The sequence below is a fragment of the Impatiens glandulifera genome, chromosome 1 (assembly GCF_907164915.1).
Source record: "Impatiens glandulifera chromosome 1, dImpGla2.1, whole genome shotgun sequence".
In the NCBI taxonomy this organism is placed as follows: Eukaryota; Viridiplantae; Streptophyta; class Magnoliopsida; order Ericales; family Balsaminaceae; genus Impatiens; species Impatiens glandulifera.
Genome location: NC_061862.1, coordinates 40,735,894 through 40,752,799, shown reverse-complemented (window position 1 = coordinate 40,752,799; position 16,906 = coordinate 40,735,894).

Genomic DNA, 16,906 nt, shown 5'->3' with positions numbered 1-16,906 from the left:
TGCATTACCCTTCGACCTTCACAAGAGAATGGAAAATTTCAATATCTATTCTGATGATGAAGACGAGGTTCCGGTTTTTAGACGCTTTGTCAAGGACCAAGCGGTTGATGTTGAAATTCAGCCTGATCAAGCTGCTTTACTGCAGAAAGTTGACGCTTCAGTTTCTACTGAAGAAATCCGTCGGTCTAACTCTGTTCAGCCTACCGATCAGTCTAACCTTGATCAGCCAACCGAAAGCTTGGTAGACACGTCTCGGATTAACCTCAGAAGGAACAAAAATCATCCTCTTGAACTAGTAATAGGTAACATATCCTCACCCGTCCGAACTAGGCAACAAAATTTGGATCACTATGGAAACTCTGCTTTCATATCACAAATTGAGCCGAAAAGGTGGATGAAGCACTGTCAGATCCAGATTGGATCTTGGCAATGCAAGAGGAATTAAACGAGTTTGAGAGAAATAAAGTATGGTACCTAGTCCCTAGACCGAAAAACAAACCGGTTATAGGCACACGATGGGTATTCAGAAATAAACTCAATGAAGACGGTTTAGTTACGAGGAACAAAGCCCGGTTAGTGGCTCAAGGCTATAAACAGGAAGAAGGCATTGATTTTGAAGAATCGTTCGCCCTTGTAGCTAGACTTGAGGCCATTAGAATATTTTTAGCATATGCAGCTTTCAAAAATTTCAAAGTTTATCAAATGGATGTTAAGAGTGCTTTTCTAAACGGTAAAGTAAATGAAGAGGTGTATGTTAACCAACCTCCAGGTTTTAAAAATCCAGAACATGAAAATCACGTTTACCGGCTGAATAAAGCCCTTTACGGTTTGAAACAAGCTCCAAGAGCTTGGTATGATACTTTGACTCAATTCCTATTTGATCACAAATTTACAATAGGTTCGGTAGACAAAACCCTTTTCAAATTTGAAAGAAATGAACAAATTTTACTTGTTTAGATCTATGTTGATGATATCATATTCGGGTCAACCGATCCAAAATTATGTGACAAATTTTCGAAAATGATGACTGATAGATTTCAAATGAGTATGATGGGGGAAATGAGTTTCTTTCTAGGACTTCATGTCAAGCAGATTGAAGCCGGAATCTTTATAAGCCAACCGAAGTATACAGCCAAACTGCTGAAGAGATTTGGGATGGATACCTGTGCCGAAGCGGCTACGCCAATGAGTCCCTCCGTGAAGCTGGACAAAGATGATGATGGTCAAGCCGTTGACATCACAGCATATCGAGGAATGATCGGATCGCTGCTGTATCTCACGGCAAGCCGACCTGACATTCTGTTTGCGGTTGGAGTGTGCGGAAGGTTCCAAGCAAATCCAAAGCAATCTCATTATACGGCGGCTAAAAGAATATTAAAATATTTGAAGGGAACTCAAGAAGTGGGACTTTGGTACCCAAAAGATTCGAGCTTCAATCTAATAAGCTACTCAGATGCCGATTACGCGGGGTGCAAAATCGACAGAAATAGTACAAGTGGAGCCTGTCAGTTTCTGGGTGACCGGTTAGTTACTTGGAGCAGCAAGAAACAAACATCCGTTGCAACCTCAACCGCAGAGGCGGAGTACCTAGCGGATGGAAGCTGCTGCGCACAACTCCTCTGAATTCAACAGCAACTCAGGGATTTCGGAATAGAAGCAAAGGAATCTCCAATCTTTTGTGACAACACCAGCGCCATAGCGATCACATATAATCCGGTGTTGCACTCAAGAACAAAGCATATCGACATCCGACACCATTTCATCCGGGAGCATGTTCAGGAGAAACACATCCGGCTGGAATATGTGTCGACCGAGCAATAAGTAGCGGACATCTTCACGAAACCGCTACAGGAAGCTAAGTTTTCACATTTTCGAAATATCTTGGGTCTTACTAATCTTAATCAATTGATATAATCATATTGTATGCTTGTATATAAAACCGGGATATGTGTTCAGGGAGAAGCTAAAGCTTCTCAAACCATATTCAAATAGGCCATTAATAAATCAAATATGCCAACCGGGAGGAAGTCTCCGGTTATGCCCGATCACTTCATAATTTCAAATCAAATGTATGTTTACTAATACGGTTAAAATAACCGGGCTGAAGTGGATAAAACAAATCCAAAGTTGAACAACTGTTGACATTAGTCAGCTTTTCTTCATAAATGGAAATATCCTACTAAAACCGGTCATGGAAAACCGCTTAGTACATATGCACTCTGGTCTGATGAAATGAACTTTTCCGGTTAACCTGAGATGACCGACCTAGTTTTCGTGCATGTTTTGAAAAATGAAGCCTGTAATTAATTAAAACAAGTCTACCACAATCGAGATGACGACATGTGTCCATCATCAAGAGAGGGAGACTAACATCTTGTCAATAGATATTTTTCATCATTGCCATCTTAGTAATAATTAGATTTACCTTGGAAATAACTATTAGTTACTTCAACAAGTTAAGTCTATTAAATAGCTGATGACATCATCAGGCATGCTTAACCTCATTAAAGATCAAGCCAAATCCCCGGGCTATATAAACCATCCTTAATCCTTTTCAAAACATCACAAGTTCACTATTCACAAGTATTACTCTTGAGATAAAATCCTCTCTCTCTCAAAAACATGAATACCAACTCCCTAGCCAAGAAAATCCTATTGGCAGATTTTGAATCAATCTACCAATATGAGGATCATGAAGTAAAAGAAATGTTCTTAGCCATAGAAAGGAGTGGGCTAAGAAGCTTTCTTGAGAACAGGTTCATCATCGACTACCTTGTAGTCGAAGAACTCTTTGAGACCGCAAAAGAGGTGCATCGAGATATACTCGTTGCACAGGTCTACGGTCAGAAATTCCTATTCAGCGAGACGGATTTCGCTGTATATTGCGGTTTACCCAATGAAGGGGTAACCGACCTAACTTACTCCCCGGTGACAATGGAAGAAATGTGTCGCCGGTTCTCAGGATCTGACATCCCGGTTAAACCCTGGGTGCTAAGAGTCAACTTTCTCACAAGTACCAGATTCTCTGCGAGATTCTGGGAAAATCTGTCTTGTGCAGAGAGAAGAGTTACTACTACACCTAAAGGGTCTTCGAGATGATGATCGCCGTAACGGTTGGGACACCGGTTAACTGGTCCTGGATCATCTTCAGTAACCTGAAGAAGATGCTTCTCTCCAACAAAACCGGCTACGCTCCTCAGCTGAGCGGTTTCTGTGCAAGTCTGGACATCCTCTCCGGAGCTTTCGTCACTCTTCACCCAAGGCACGTGCTCACCAAAGAACGAGTACAAGAGATGATCGACCGGTGGGAAGCGGTTAAAGCCAGAAGAATTCAAGCGGCTGAGGCTTCAAATGCTCAAACGGCTGAGTCATCAAATGTCTAACCTGTCCTTCCTCTTTTCTTTTATCCTTTCTTTACAAAACCGGTACTTTTGTTGTACTACCGGTTACGTACTCCAATTAATGAATCAGATTTCTTTCCCTTCCAAGTCAAAATCTAAAATATTCAATGCGACGTATCAAAAATAAATCATATCACTCTTGGAAACATAAATCCTCATTATCAAAAAACATGCATGACTTGATTTGACAAGACTTGCCTTTATTCTCTTGGAAAATCACAAAAACATTAATGACTAAGCATAAACGGCTAGATTTTTTAAATCCTCTCATTAAATGCTCTCATTCACCCCAGGCTATAAAAGGGGACTCAACTTCCATTTTCAAAACACGCCTTCAAGCATTCTTCACTCTAAAAACTCGGAAGCTCAAGAACTCTCTCAAACTTTTCTTCACTACTCATCATCATGTCTGTCGAGATAAGAAACACCCTGATCATTGATTTTGAAGACATCAAGCATAGCTCATACTATGATTGCATCTTTCAGCACATCATAGAGTCTGGCCTGCAAGGTTTTCTCAAGGGTTCGGACCTCATCCTCGTGGAGGAGGTGTGTGAATTCTACAATAACGGTCACATTTTGGATGATGGCAGCATTCGCACCATCATCGACGGTCAGTTCCTCCAGTTTTCTGAGGAGGAATTCTCCACCTTCTTTCACCTTCCAACGGAAGGTTTCTCCGATTTTCCGACGCCGTATTTACCGGCTAAGGAAACCTTTTTCAAGATCTTCTCTTCTTCATACACTCCTGTTAAAGATTTTGGGAAGAAAGAAGATCTCGCTCCTCACTACCAAGTCTTTCACGATTTGGTCCAAAGGTCCATCATAGGCCGAATGCCCAATCAGAACTACAGCCGAGAGGCATTCGACATTATGATAGCCATCATACGCAACTCCGCCATCAACTGGGCGTCCTATCTTTTCAATAAGCTGAAGCAGCTTATGACCGGTAAAAGAGGAAGGATCAGCTACGCTCCTCAGATCACCCGGTTTCTCATGTCCAAGCGTCGCAACCTTGGAAAAGGTGTTCCGGTTGGATCCTTCAACACCATCACAATAGACATGATCTATAGATGTGTGTTAAGAATTCAGGAACGGTCTCCTCAAAACACCATGGAGAAGTAGTATGAAAGGAGGTTGGAAGGAGGATGGTTCACAGAATAATTTTCTTTCTTTTCGTTTTCTTTCCGGTTTCTGGTCATTTTGCTGTACGACCAGAACCGCCCCAAATATTAATCATTTTCCTTATCTATTAATGAAATATTTTAAGTCTTAAAAAGTCTCTGGTTTTCATTCACAGTATTCCTTCCGGTTTTTCAAACTTATACAAAATGTTAAAGTTAACCAAAAATTTCCGGTTAACGAGATTTCAAGTGAAACCGGTCTCTCGAGCAAAAATGAAAGTTTGAAAAATTTTAAACCGCCCATAGTTTTATCTCTCACAATTTTCCGCCCATCGAATTTCCGTTTTTACCGCCGAAAGTTACGGCAGTAACTTTTTGGAGGGAAAGTTGGCGCCAAAAACATCAAATTGACGGTTCATCTTCAAAACCGCTTGGAACCGCCATCTATATAAATTCAAATCAGCCCATTCGACACACGTGCTTTCTCTCTCTAAGATTTCCAGAACTTCAAAAGCTTTCCTCTCTCCGATCATCATCGTTCTTCATCTTTTCTTTTCCAAAACATCATGGATCTAGGCAAAGCTCCATTTCAATGGATGTTACAAGTAGATTTCGCAGATATTGACGAGCATGCTGACGATAAGAACAAGGCTATTCTTCAACTTCTACGAGAATCTGGGTTGGAAAAGTTCCTGTCTGGTCCGTTCATAATCCATCCGGCGGCGGTGACGGAATTCTTGGCGACGGCGACGCTGTCGAAAAGAAAGATATCGGCGACTGTTAACGGGAGGGTCGTTCTCATCACCGAAGAGATTTTTGCGGAAGCCCTTGGTCTGCCCAACACAGGTTCGGACCTAAAGATTGACTTAACCGAGGCAGAATCAAATGCTGCCCGGTTGGTGGTATCTTTCTCAGGTCAGGATCTGGTGATCCACAACAGCCGGAAGATCAAGCTAAAACCGGAATACAGATGGTTAGTAACCGTCATCGCTAAATCAATTCAAGGAAGGGGAGGTAATTTCGACAACCTCACAAAATTTAAACTTAGAATGTTGTTGGCTATTGTCCTAGGTGACAAGGTGGACTGGGGGTACGTCATCTATGAAGAGTTCTGCCAAATGGTGATAAAGAAAGATGGTCGGGTGCAGGCATATGCTATGCAAATCGTAAAAATTCTTGAGTTTCTCAAAGTGGAACTCGATGAAGGCATGCCGCTTCCGATCTCCAACATTCTTGACTCTGAGTCAATGATCGAAAAACCGGAGAAGACTATCAAACCTAAAATCTCAAAGACCAAATCATCCAAGGGAGCCAGTTCATCGGTTCCAGTTGAAGAAGAAACCAGACAGAAGAAACCGTTAAGAAAGGCGGTTGAGGCAGAAGTTCCACCAGAACCGAAGAGGAGGAAGAAGGTAGCTGCGAAGAAGAGTTCAAAGAAACCGGCGGACTCCGAGAAAACGCTTTCCTCGGACAACCCACCGGAAAGAACCGCGGATGTTTTTCAGCCCATCCCACTCAACACCGTCATTCTCGTTCCCATTCCATCCCATTCTCCAAAGCAAACCGAATCTTCGGGGAGCAAGGACAACAAGTCAGTTTCCAAGGAGGAAGCAGAGGTAACCATTCACTCTGAAAACTCCAAATCACCTAGTAAACAAGCTGAAGAGGTTATAGCCACTGTGGGCTTAAATACCTCGGAAGCAATTCAGAATGTGGTCCAAGAGATCACAAGAGAAACCGAAGAGGACGATGTTTCAAGTCGTCGAAAGCCAGATGATCAGGTTGAAATACCTGATCAGAATGAAGCACAACCGGTCGATGAGACGGCCAACACAACAGAAATTGCACCTCCGGCTCAGGAGGGAAATATTGAAGAACAGGAACCTTCCGGTTCCGCAGGAGGGAAGATGATCTCAGAAAACCAACCAGCCACAACACCTGAAGGTTCAACTCAGGTAAACAAAGGTAAAGGCATTCTCATTGAAGAAACAACGAAAACCGGAACAGGCACGCTGCAAACCAATCCTCAACATGAAGCCATAACCGGGGACGAGTTTCCATATACCATAGAGCAAGAAAATGAGATCTTCGAGGAACTCATTCAAGACATGAACAAAGGTGCAAGTGATGCGCTAGCGCCATACATCTTGTGGGTGAAGCTCCGATGCGAAACCAAGTTATCCGACATGATTCCAGGTTTCAGTGGCAACAAACAATGGGACAAGCTCATCCAGTTGGAAGAAAGGGCACTTACTTTGGCTAACACCAACCTAATCCAACCGGCGTTTAACAAAGCTTCGGTAATCCTTGAAAATGCTCGGTTACAGGCAGTTGAGAATGCGTTTCAAGGAACCCAAGGAAAGACGCTAAACCCGATTGAAATGAGGATGGCCGAACGATTTCTTGGGGTACGAGAACTGCTTGTGCGAAATCTTGATCGTCTTGACATGCAATGGTGGAAAAGTTGCCAACGTCAATTCAACAATGCCGAGTTGTATCAAAGTAAGCCATTTTTTATAAGTGGTGAGACATCCGGAACCTCTGAAAACCTGGAACAAGAAGCCTTTCAACCGGTCAAAGCTTTGGAAATAGATCAAATCAAGCAAGCAATGGCTGAAACAGTTGACTCATGCCTTGGAAATTTTAAAGCCGTAACCGACGAAAGAATTGCAGTGGCTGAAGATAAACTGTCAAATTCTCTACAAACCATGATGGACACGACCATGCAGACAACAGTAAAAACCATGATTGCCGATTCTGTCAAAGCCGCAACCGCTCCACTATTGGACATGCTGCAAGAAATGGCCATTCAAATCGGGGAAATGTCCAAGGTTCAAGACACTACAACTCTGACGCAAATCGAAAAGGATGCTGAAACCGCAAAGAAACTGCAAGAGGAAGAGATAGAAAGGGAACGGTTACAGAAGGAGACTGAAGATAAAGACTATGCGCTTGCCCAACAATGCAACGAGGAAGAGCAGGCCAACGCCCAGGAACTCTCTCTGGCTCAACCGTCCCACTCCATGAATACAAGGAACAAGAAGAAGCGAAGTGCAGTTAAGAATGTGATGAAGAGGGCAGAACAGAAAACAGCCTTACCAGTCGTGATAAATGCACAACCGCTTGATGAAGAAGAAGAAGAAGATCCGGAGGAACTCAATCAACGGAAGAGAAGGACAACCGGAGAATCCACAGCAACTCCAAGCTTCAGACCTCCAAATGCTCCACCGCCTCCACCACCAAAGTCAGTTTGTGTCAACTTCAATCTCAAGAATAAGGGCACCGGTCATTCAAGTGTATGGGCCGGTGTGCTGATCGATGCCGAAAGACGTGCTAGAGAACACAGAGCAAGGCAAGAAGAAGAAAGAAGACGGTTGGAGAAGGAGTTGGAAAAGGAGCAACACAAGGGGGGATCATCCAAGCCCTAAACCTCTTTCTTTGTTTACTTTGAACAATTATGCCTTATTATGTTTCAGAACTTGGTTACTTAGTTCTTTCCAATAGGTTCTAACATATTTCTCTCAAAAATCATACTCATGTTTTTGAAACATATCTCTCTCAAAACAATCAAACTCATGTTTTTAAAACCGGCCATACATTACATGTTTTGAATATTTATTCTAAATAATCAAAAAGGGAGAAATTGATAGAAAAATTAAGTAGATTAATTTTGGAACCGGCCATACATTACAATTTTTGAATATTTATCAAAAGGGGAGAAATTGATAGAAAAATTAAGTAGATTAATTTTGGAACCGGCCAGACGAACTAAACAGAGATTAATCTTCATGTGCAGGTACTTCTAAAACCGTATGAACCGGTTGAGGCATCAAAAACCGGTTGCTACTACTTCAAAGAAACCAGTCTCAAGTGATCAAGTTAAAGATCAGAGGAACCGGTTCTACTCTCTCAAGCGACCGGTTAACGAAGAAGAAAGATTATACTCTCCAACCGGATGATATAGCATAAGGCACAAAAACCGGATGGTTCAGAACAAAAGTCAGAAGATTCAAATTCAAGAGTGACGTACCATGACGGAAGAAACGTGTCTCGAAAGAATAAAAGAAGATCAGATCCGATCAAAAGCATGCGAGAAAAGCAATGATGCTTTGTTGATCCGATGCTGACAACCGGAAGTAGATGTTCAACACGTGTCTCAATCTGAAAACCGGCTATGTCATCATATGCTCAGAGTCACCTGCATGAATGCTAGGTGTTGAGGAAGTTGAAGCGTGCAAGCAACCTTTCTGCAAACAGGCATGATAATGATCGACCAATCCGCAAGAGAGAGAAGAAAGTAACCGTTGGCTACTTTCAGCTATAAAAGGAAGTCGAAACGTCTTCATTCAATGCAGTTCGGTAGTTGTAGTTGTGAGCATCATAAATTCTGAAAGTCATAAAGCATTAAATTCTAGAGAGATAAAGTCCTGTATTCTAAAACCGGTGTGCTTAAAAACCGGAAGGTTTCTGTGTGTGTTTGTGTTGAGTTGTTGTATTACATCAAAGTGTGAGTTTGGTGTAACCGGCGAGTAGCGAAGTTGGGCTCGACCGACAGTGTAATTGTAACTCTAAAGAGTTAGTGGAGATCCTTCTCATAACCTGAGAAGAAGGGGTGACGTAGGAGGGTTTGCTCCGAACATCCATAAACAAATTTCTTGTCTCGTGTTCTTTCCTTTGCTTTCATTTCTCGCTTACTTAACCTTAACCTCAAAACCAATCATACTCCTAAAACCAGTCACTCATATCCATAAAACCTACTCCTTCTAAAACATCATCTAAAAGTCGCATTCGTTGCTTCAACCTGAAACAGACATTTCCGCCCTTGAACCCGGTTCAAGAGTCTGTGACAGGTTGTGCAGTGCTGAGAACGGTTATAGTCTTTAACCGGACTATCACCAAAGAGTGTTGTGTGTTGTTGTAAGCGGCCACCCTTCCCGAAACCGGAAAACTCCCCGGTCCTCCAAGGGCGTCCCCGATCCTAACACAAAAGCATAGAATTAAGGAAAGTACTGATTTGATTTATTTACTTGATCAACAAAACTTCCCATTAGATACAATCAAGTAGTAGTTTTTCGATCTACATCAAAAAAGATGAATCATCAGTACAAACTGCACCAATCAACAAATTCCAAAAAGTGAACTAATCTTATAGAAAATAGATCTCTCATACATTTGTACCAGGTGGATATCCCATATATTTAACAATTTAACAAAAGTATCTCCCTCGTGTATCGTCAATACTTCTCTAACTTACGATTCATTTGTACTAGGTGGATATCCCATATATTTATGAATCTTTACAACAAGGTTTTGAATTAAAGTAAGATATTTGGCTGTTGGGTTCGAAGCACGTCTTAAATGATCGGTGTGAGTATTGATGATATATAACATGTTCTTTGACTAATTTGCGTTTTGATCTCACGTTTTCTTTTTTACTTGTATAATTACGCTTACTTCCACTATAATTTCCAGACTTTCCTGAACGCGCCGGTAGGTCAGCTTCCTCTGGAGTAAAAGTATTATCCTCAGAATCACCCGAACCTTCAGCATTTGTATCAACTCCAACAGTATACATAGTCGATCCGGTAGCTAATCTTTCATAAATATATTCATTTTCAATACCACTTAACTTAAATTTATTAAGTTTAACGTGATCCTATAAAAAATAAAAAATAAAATAATAAACAAAGATTAATATTATTATTATTATAATTATGAAAATGAACAAAAACAGTGTTTACCTTCCTCTTTTCTTTCCACCAAAATTTTGGAGCTATAATGGTATTTCTTTGACTATTCCAACCCATGCCGCTAAGTTTACTACTATTTCTCAGAAATACCCAATCTTTCCACAAATTCTTTTCAGATTGCCACTTATTTCTCAAGATTTTAACGCCGTGATAGACACACAAGTGAGTTCACAAACCCTCACTTATGTTTTTATAAGCAATGAACGTAGGACTTTTACCATTAAAATTTTTCTTTAATTTCTCCAGATCACATAGCCGTAGAAACATTTCGGTCCTTTCTTTATTGGATTCCCAATCCACCGGAGTAATGGGAACTCCCGGATTAAAATTAGTGTACCTTGGCATTCTAATGTAAATGAATTGATATTAAAAGAGATACAAGATTTAAATAAATAAAATTGATAAGAAATTATGAGACAGAATAATAACAATCAACAAAAGAAAATGGAAAGAAATTTACTTATTGGAGAACGATACTTCTGTTAGTTATTCTTTCGAAATATGATATTCGATCTTCAAAATCTCAAAAGCTTCAAAAGGATCGCTTGTCTTTGTCTGTTCATGAATGTCCAAGCCAAATTTCAAATTCGAATCTGAAATAGTTAAAAAGATGGTTTAACCAAAGTACCGAATCGGAAGGATTAAATAAGAAACGAAGGAAAAGAAAGAAGAGAGAAATGGGATTGGACAGAAGGAAGGGATGAAAAGAAAAGAGAGAATGGTTCAGAGAACCAATTCCCAAACTAACCTTGTTTGACGTTCAATTTCTCAGACTAACCTACTTTGTTCATTCATTCCCAAACTAACTTACTCTACTATTCAAACTCATTTTTTTTATATATTTAAACTTATAATTATTATATATATATATATATATATATTTCAATTATTATTTTTTTATTAAAATATTTAAATTATTTTTTTTATAAATTAGATTATTTATATTTTGATGTATATATTTACATTATTATTTATATTTTGAATTATTATTTTTATAAATATTATAATTATAATTTTAATATATACATTTACATTTCAATTATTATTTATTATATTATAATAAATATTCATCCTACAATCCTCATAAATAATTAATAAATACTAATATATTTTAACCATAACTATATATAATAATTTAATTTAAAAAAATAATTACAATCATTTTCTCTAAATTATTGACAATTTTACTCAAAATAATTTTTGACTACGTTTCGTATAACCTTCTTGGCCACACCTCTCACAAATTATAATGTGATTATTCATGTATAACATTCTTGGCCATACCTCCCACAAATTATAATCTTTCGTGAGTTATCCATCTCAATTCGAATACACTGACTTTGACTTCGTTAGTTTTTCTCTTTCTCAAAATTTCACTAGGAATAAAATTATCTTATTTCTCTCAATTGAGAACGTCCAATATTGATTTTCTTAAACATATCTGAAATCGTTAACACTATATTTTAGGTTATGTTTGTTCGTTGAACATATCTGTTTTTATTATTGTTTCTCATATGCTTAATTTTGTTATTTTTCAATTTATTTGGTGACACTTTGAATGATCGTGTTTTTTTTATAATGTTTTTGTCATTATATTTAAAACATTCTTGTTTATATAATATTTTTTAAAATAAAAACTTATATAAAATAATAATTAAAAATAAATATATATTAAAATATAAATAATTAAATTTATAAAAAAATAATAATTTAAAATATTAATTTAAATATAAATAATCAAATTTATAAAAATAATAATTTAAACATTTTAATAAAAATAATAATTTAAATATATATAAATATATAATAATAAGTTTAAACATAAAAAAAAATTAAAAAAATAGTTTTAATAGCAAAGTAAATTAGTTTGGGAATAAATGAATAAAATAAGTTAGTTTAGAAAGTTTAATATTAAACCAGGATAATTTAGGAATTGGTTCTGGTTGAGACTTCAAACAGAAGAAATTACTTATTTTTCAAACTATCTTATCAAACTCGTTCAGTATGTGCTTTACTTTAAATCTTGTCCGTATACAACAGGCCTAATAGTTTGATTGATCATGGCTCTTTTAAGGTGTAAAAGAAATAACTAAAAACTATAATTTTGAATTTTATGAAACTCAATAAAAAAAATAAATCAACTAAGTTAATATCAAGACATACTATCAAATCATAAAATAAAAAAATTCAAAATTAAAGATATTTAATTTTCAAAAAATATAAAAATATTTCTATTTTAAATTTATTTCAAAACTTAAAAAATATATAATTTGAATCAAAAAATATTTTACAGTCATTTAATATATAAATATAAAATTTTTATTTTTATTAAATATTAATACTCTTAAATCTTTTCACAAAAATAACCTAAAACTCAAAATTTTATTAAAATAATAGTATAATTTTTTTTTAAAAAATTATGAAAATAAAATATTAAAAACAGTCTATCAAACAATACAAAGACTTATGTTATATACATGTTTTCTATTAAAGTTATTTGTTTTCGAAATATAATTAAACTATATTTGAGTTAAGCTTGTTTATTTATTTAGTAATTTTTGTTTGTTCTTCTTTAATTTATTTTATATTTGGTGGTGTTTGGCGGTGGCGGATATTAAAGGCAAAGGAAGAAAAGTAATGATAATGTCAACAGTACTATTACCAAATTTAACTGTGATCAGTGTAATAGATCGCAAATTCAATCAGTAAGGTTTTATATTGGATTTGACAGTTTTTTTATTTAATTCTTTTTATCAATATTAAATCTTGCCCTTATTGAAGGGAAGAAGAAGGCTAAATAAAATTATTTGTTATTGTTTATTTTCATGTATAACCATTCTATAAGTTTATTGATTATTTTATTTATTTATTCTCTTGAAATTAATAAAATTTATTATTAATAATTTTATACAAATTTAGTTAACAAATTAGGAGATTGAAAAATAAGAATTGAGGAGAAGATAATTAATTATTTTTAAAAAAGTATTTGCATTTTTTTGGGTGAGAATTCATTGCAATTTTTTTTATTAAAAAATATAAACTTTAATAAGTTAAATTATTAAAATAAAATACAAATAAAATTTGAATAAAACAGAGTAAAATATAAGGTTTAAAAAAACAAATAAAATAAATTTTTAATTAGAGTTTCCCTCCAACATTTTTTATTAATTTTTTTTAAAAGAAAAATAAATTTAATATTGAATGAAAGTATGAAATAAGATAATTGATTAAGTGTAAAACTGGAGTTTAATGTTGAAAACGGTAAAAAAGAGAAATATAATTAATTAGATTTAAAAGAAATTAGTTTAAACAATTTTTTTTTAAAAATCATTGTAATTTTTTAACGAGAATTATAAAGTTTTTAATATGTTAAACAATTTAAATAACATCTAATATAATAAATCTAAACAATAACACGTAAAATATAGAATTTTAAAACAATCAAATAAAATATTTTTTTAAATAAGGAGTAAAATTTGAATTTAAATAATGTAAAATATTTGTAATTATTTATAAAAATGATATTAATGAAGGTATAAAATTATGATAATTGATTGAGTGTGAATTTGGGTTTAAGGATAAGTAATAATAAACGAGGTGTATGACTAAAAAAAATTGAAAAGACATTTTTATATTTTTACCTTATTATATAAATTTTTAATATATAAAATAATTAAAATTAAATATAGTATAATATAATAAAATTTAAAAATACATGGAAATTTAAAGTTTTAAAATAAAGGAAAATATTTGTAATTATTTATAACATCTCTTTATATTAAATTTTGTACTTGAGAAAATTTGATATTTAAAACGTTGATATGAAATTATGATAATGGAATAAGTGTGAATTTAAGTTTAATGATTACAAACGATAAACAGGGTGCATGATGACAAATCTGAAAAAATATTTTAATTTATTTTATTAAATTATATAAAATTTTACTACATTAAATAATTAAAATTAACACTAGTCTAATATAATAAAATCTAAACAAACACGGAAATTTAGAGTTTTTAAAAAAATAAATAAATAAATAAAACAAAAGTTATGTAAAATCTTTTAAAATTTCTTTTCTCATCATCTATATGTGAATAGAACTCCCAAACCATTTACTCTATCTCTTCCCAAACACCCTTTGCCGATTCACCTCAAAGATCATTACAGTTGAAATGCTTGTTAAATGTAAGTGTTTCACCATTCATCTTCAAATCCTTATATATTTAGGTTTTTAATATATTTACACAAATATTTTGAAAATCTCATATCTCCCTTCTCTCTCCATGAACAGAGCTTCCAAATCTTTGATCTAGCTTTTCTCAAACTCTTTTGTCGATCAAAACGTGAGTATATTTTTCGTTAATCAAGGCCAACAATCCTTCGTCTAATTTTCATCCATCTCAAAAAGCTTGAATTGTTTACGTTGAAATGTTTGTCAAAGGTAAGTGTTCCAAATTTTTCTTTGAATTTGTATATATTTGATGGGTTGGTGAATACTCATTTGAATGACTTCAAAGTATCTCTAATAACATTTATAGATTTAGGTTTTAATTTTTTCTTTAAGTTTTTTTTAATTAATGGTTAGAATACAATATTTTATCTGAATATTTTACTTCATATTGAAATATGTAAAATTTACAGGAACATGAGTAAACGGTTAGAATTTAAAGGGACATTTATATATTTAAATGAATATATATGGTCATTGATTATAATAAGTCAATATTATGTAATCTAAGGATGTTTGAGATTTGACTTAAAGACGTTATTGTTGTGAATGTTAAATTGTGGATACCTTGCGATATTTCTAATTTGATGTGGAGCCAAATTAGAAATTAGCATAATGAGGCAGTTATAATGGTTATGGTCCCCAAAAGGCAAAAGAAATTATAAAAGGGAGGTTGGTTAATAAAAAAATTAACAATGAACTTAATTTTATCACACGCTCTCTCTCTCTGAATCCCCATCATTGGAGAAATAAGGCTAAAGGATTTCTGTCCTTTTGGAAGACCATCTCATCTAATCATGTCTAAGGATCCAGGTATATATATTCCGTTTTTGTCTTTCATATCTTAGGAACAAGAATTAAGATTTAAGGTATTATAATTTATGATTTAAGTTTATTATAGAATTATTTTAATTAATTCCAACATAAACTTCTTAGAAAAAGGGCTCAAAGTTACTATAGAGTTACTATAGGATGTATGATTATTGGGATCATATATTATAATTTTAATTCGTGTTTTTTCATTTTAATGATGATTTATGATTATTATGTTTTAACTAGGATGAAACAATAATGGAACAAGTACAAAGGAAGAAAACAAGAAAGACTACAAAAGAAAAAAAAAAGTATACAAACAGACATCGAAATTGAATGGTAGATCTGTTTCTAATACCATAAATCCTTCTTCATCAGTTTCTCAATCCAACAATACTTCCACCAACATTCAACCAAACTCTCAACTAATAACATCAAGAGGTCCTCGTACGCAAATCAACAACCAAACATGAGGTTGTGATTGTGGCAATGATGGTGTGATTGTGATATTTCGAAATGTGAAATTAACCATCTATTATTTATTTTTGTAATTTGTCAATTATGTAGAAATGATGGTGTAAATGTGGTATTTTGAAGTGTGAAGGGTTCAAAAATATATAAATGTAATTTTTGTTGGTTATTTTATTATTTGGATATATATTATATAATATATGAATATTGTTGGATTATTTCTTTTATAGTGAATTAGTAATTGTAATTAGAAGCAGATAATTATATACAAATAAATTAAAATTATAATATTATTGCTCAATATCCTATTGCAAAACTAATAACAAAATTAATAAAATATAATTATTGCATCAAATATTGAAAATGAAATTGTTAAATGTATTAATAAAATTCTATAAATATATTTTTGTGTGAGAATTATAAAATAAATATTAATTACAAAAATGTTGTCAAATCAGTTAGTAAATTAATTCAGAAAAAAAAAAATATGCCATCTAAATATGGAAAACTATATTGCACAAGAAATGACTAAAGATATTAGTAATGTAGGTAAAAAAATATATTAATTGCAAAAGATTTTACAAAACTGGTAATATTTTGTAAAAATTAAAATATTACAAATTATGTTGTAAAACATATAGTTAAAAGTATTGATAAATTTTTATAAATAAATTTATATAGATTGCAAAAATATGTTGTAGAACAAATTGATAAGTTTATTGTAATTATATTTTTAAATTTGTAATTTAAATATTGATTGTCAATTATGTTACTGAACAAATAGCTAAATAGCTAAAGTAATTGATAAAACTTTATGAATTGCCAAAGATATTGTAGTACTTATTAAAAAAACTAATTGCAAAAAAAACTTAAATATATAATGTAAAGGTATTGTAAATAATATTATAAATTAAATGACTAAAGTTAATGTTAAAATGAAAAATATAAATTATATATATTACAAAATAGATAGCAGTAAATGAAATTAATAAAATATTAAAAATTAGATATTAATTACAAATGATATTACAAGAGAAGTTTGAAAAGTAGTTGCTGTATTAAAAATATATAATTGTTTGAATGGTAAAATTTGTTACATTTAAATTGGCTATATTTAT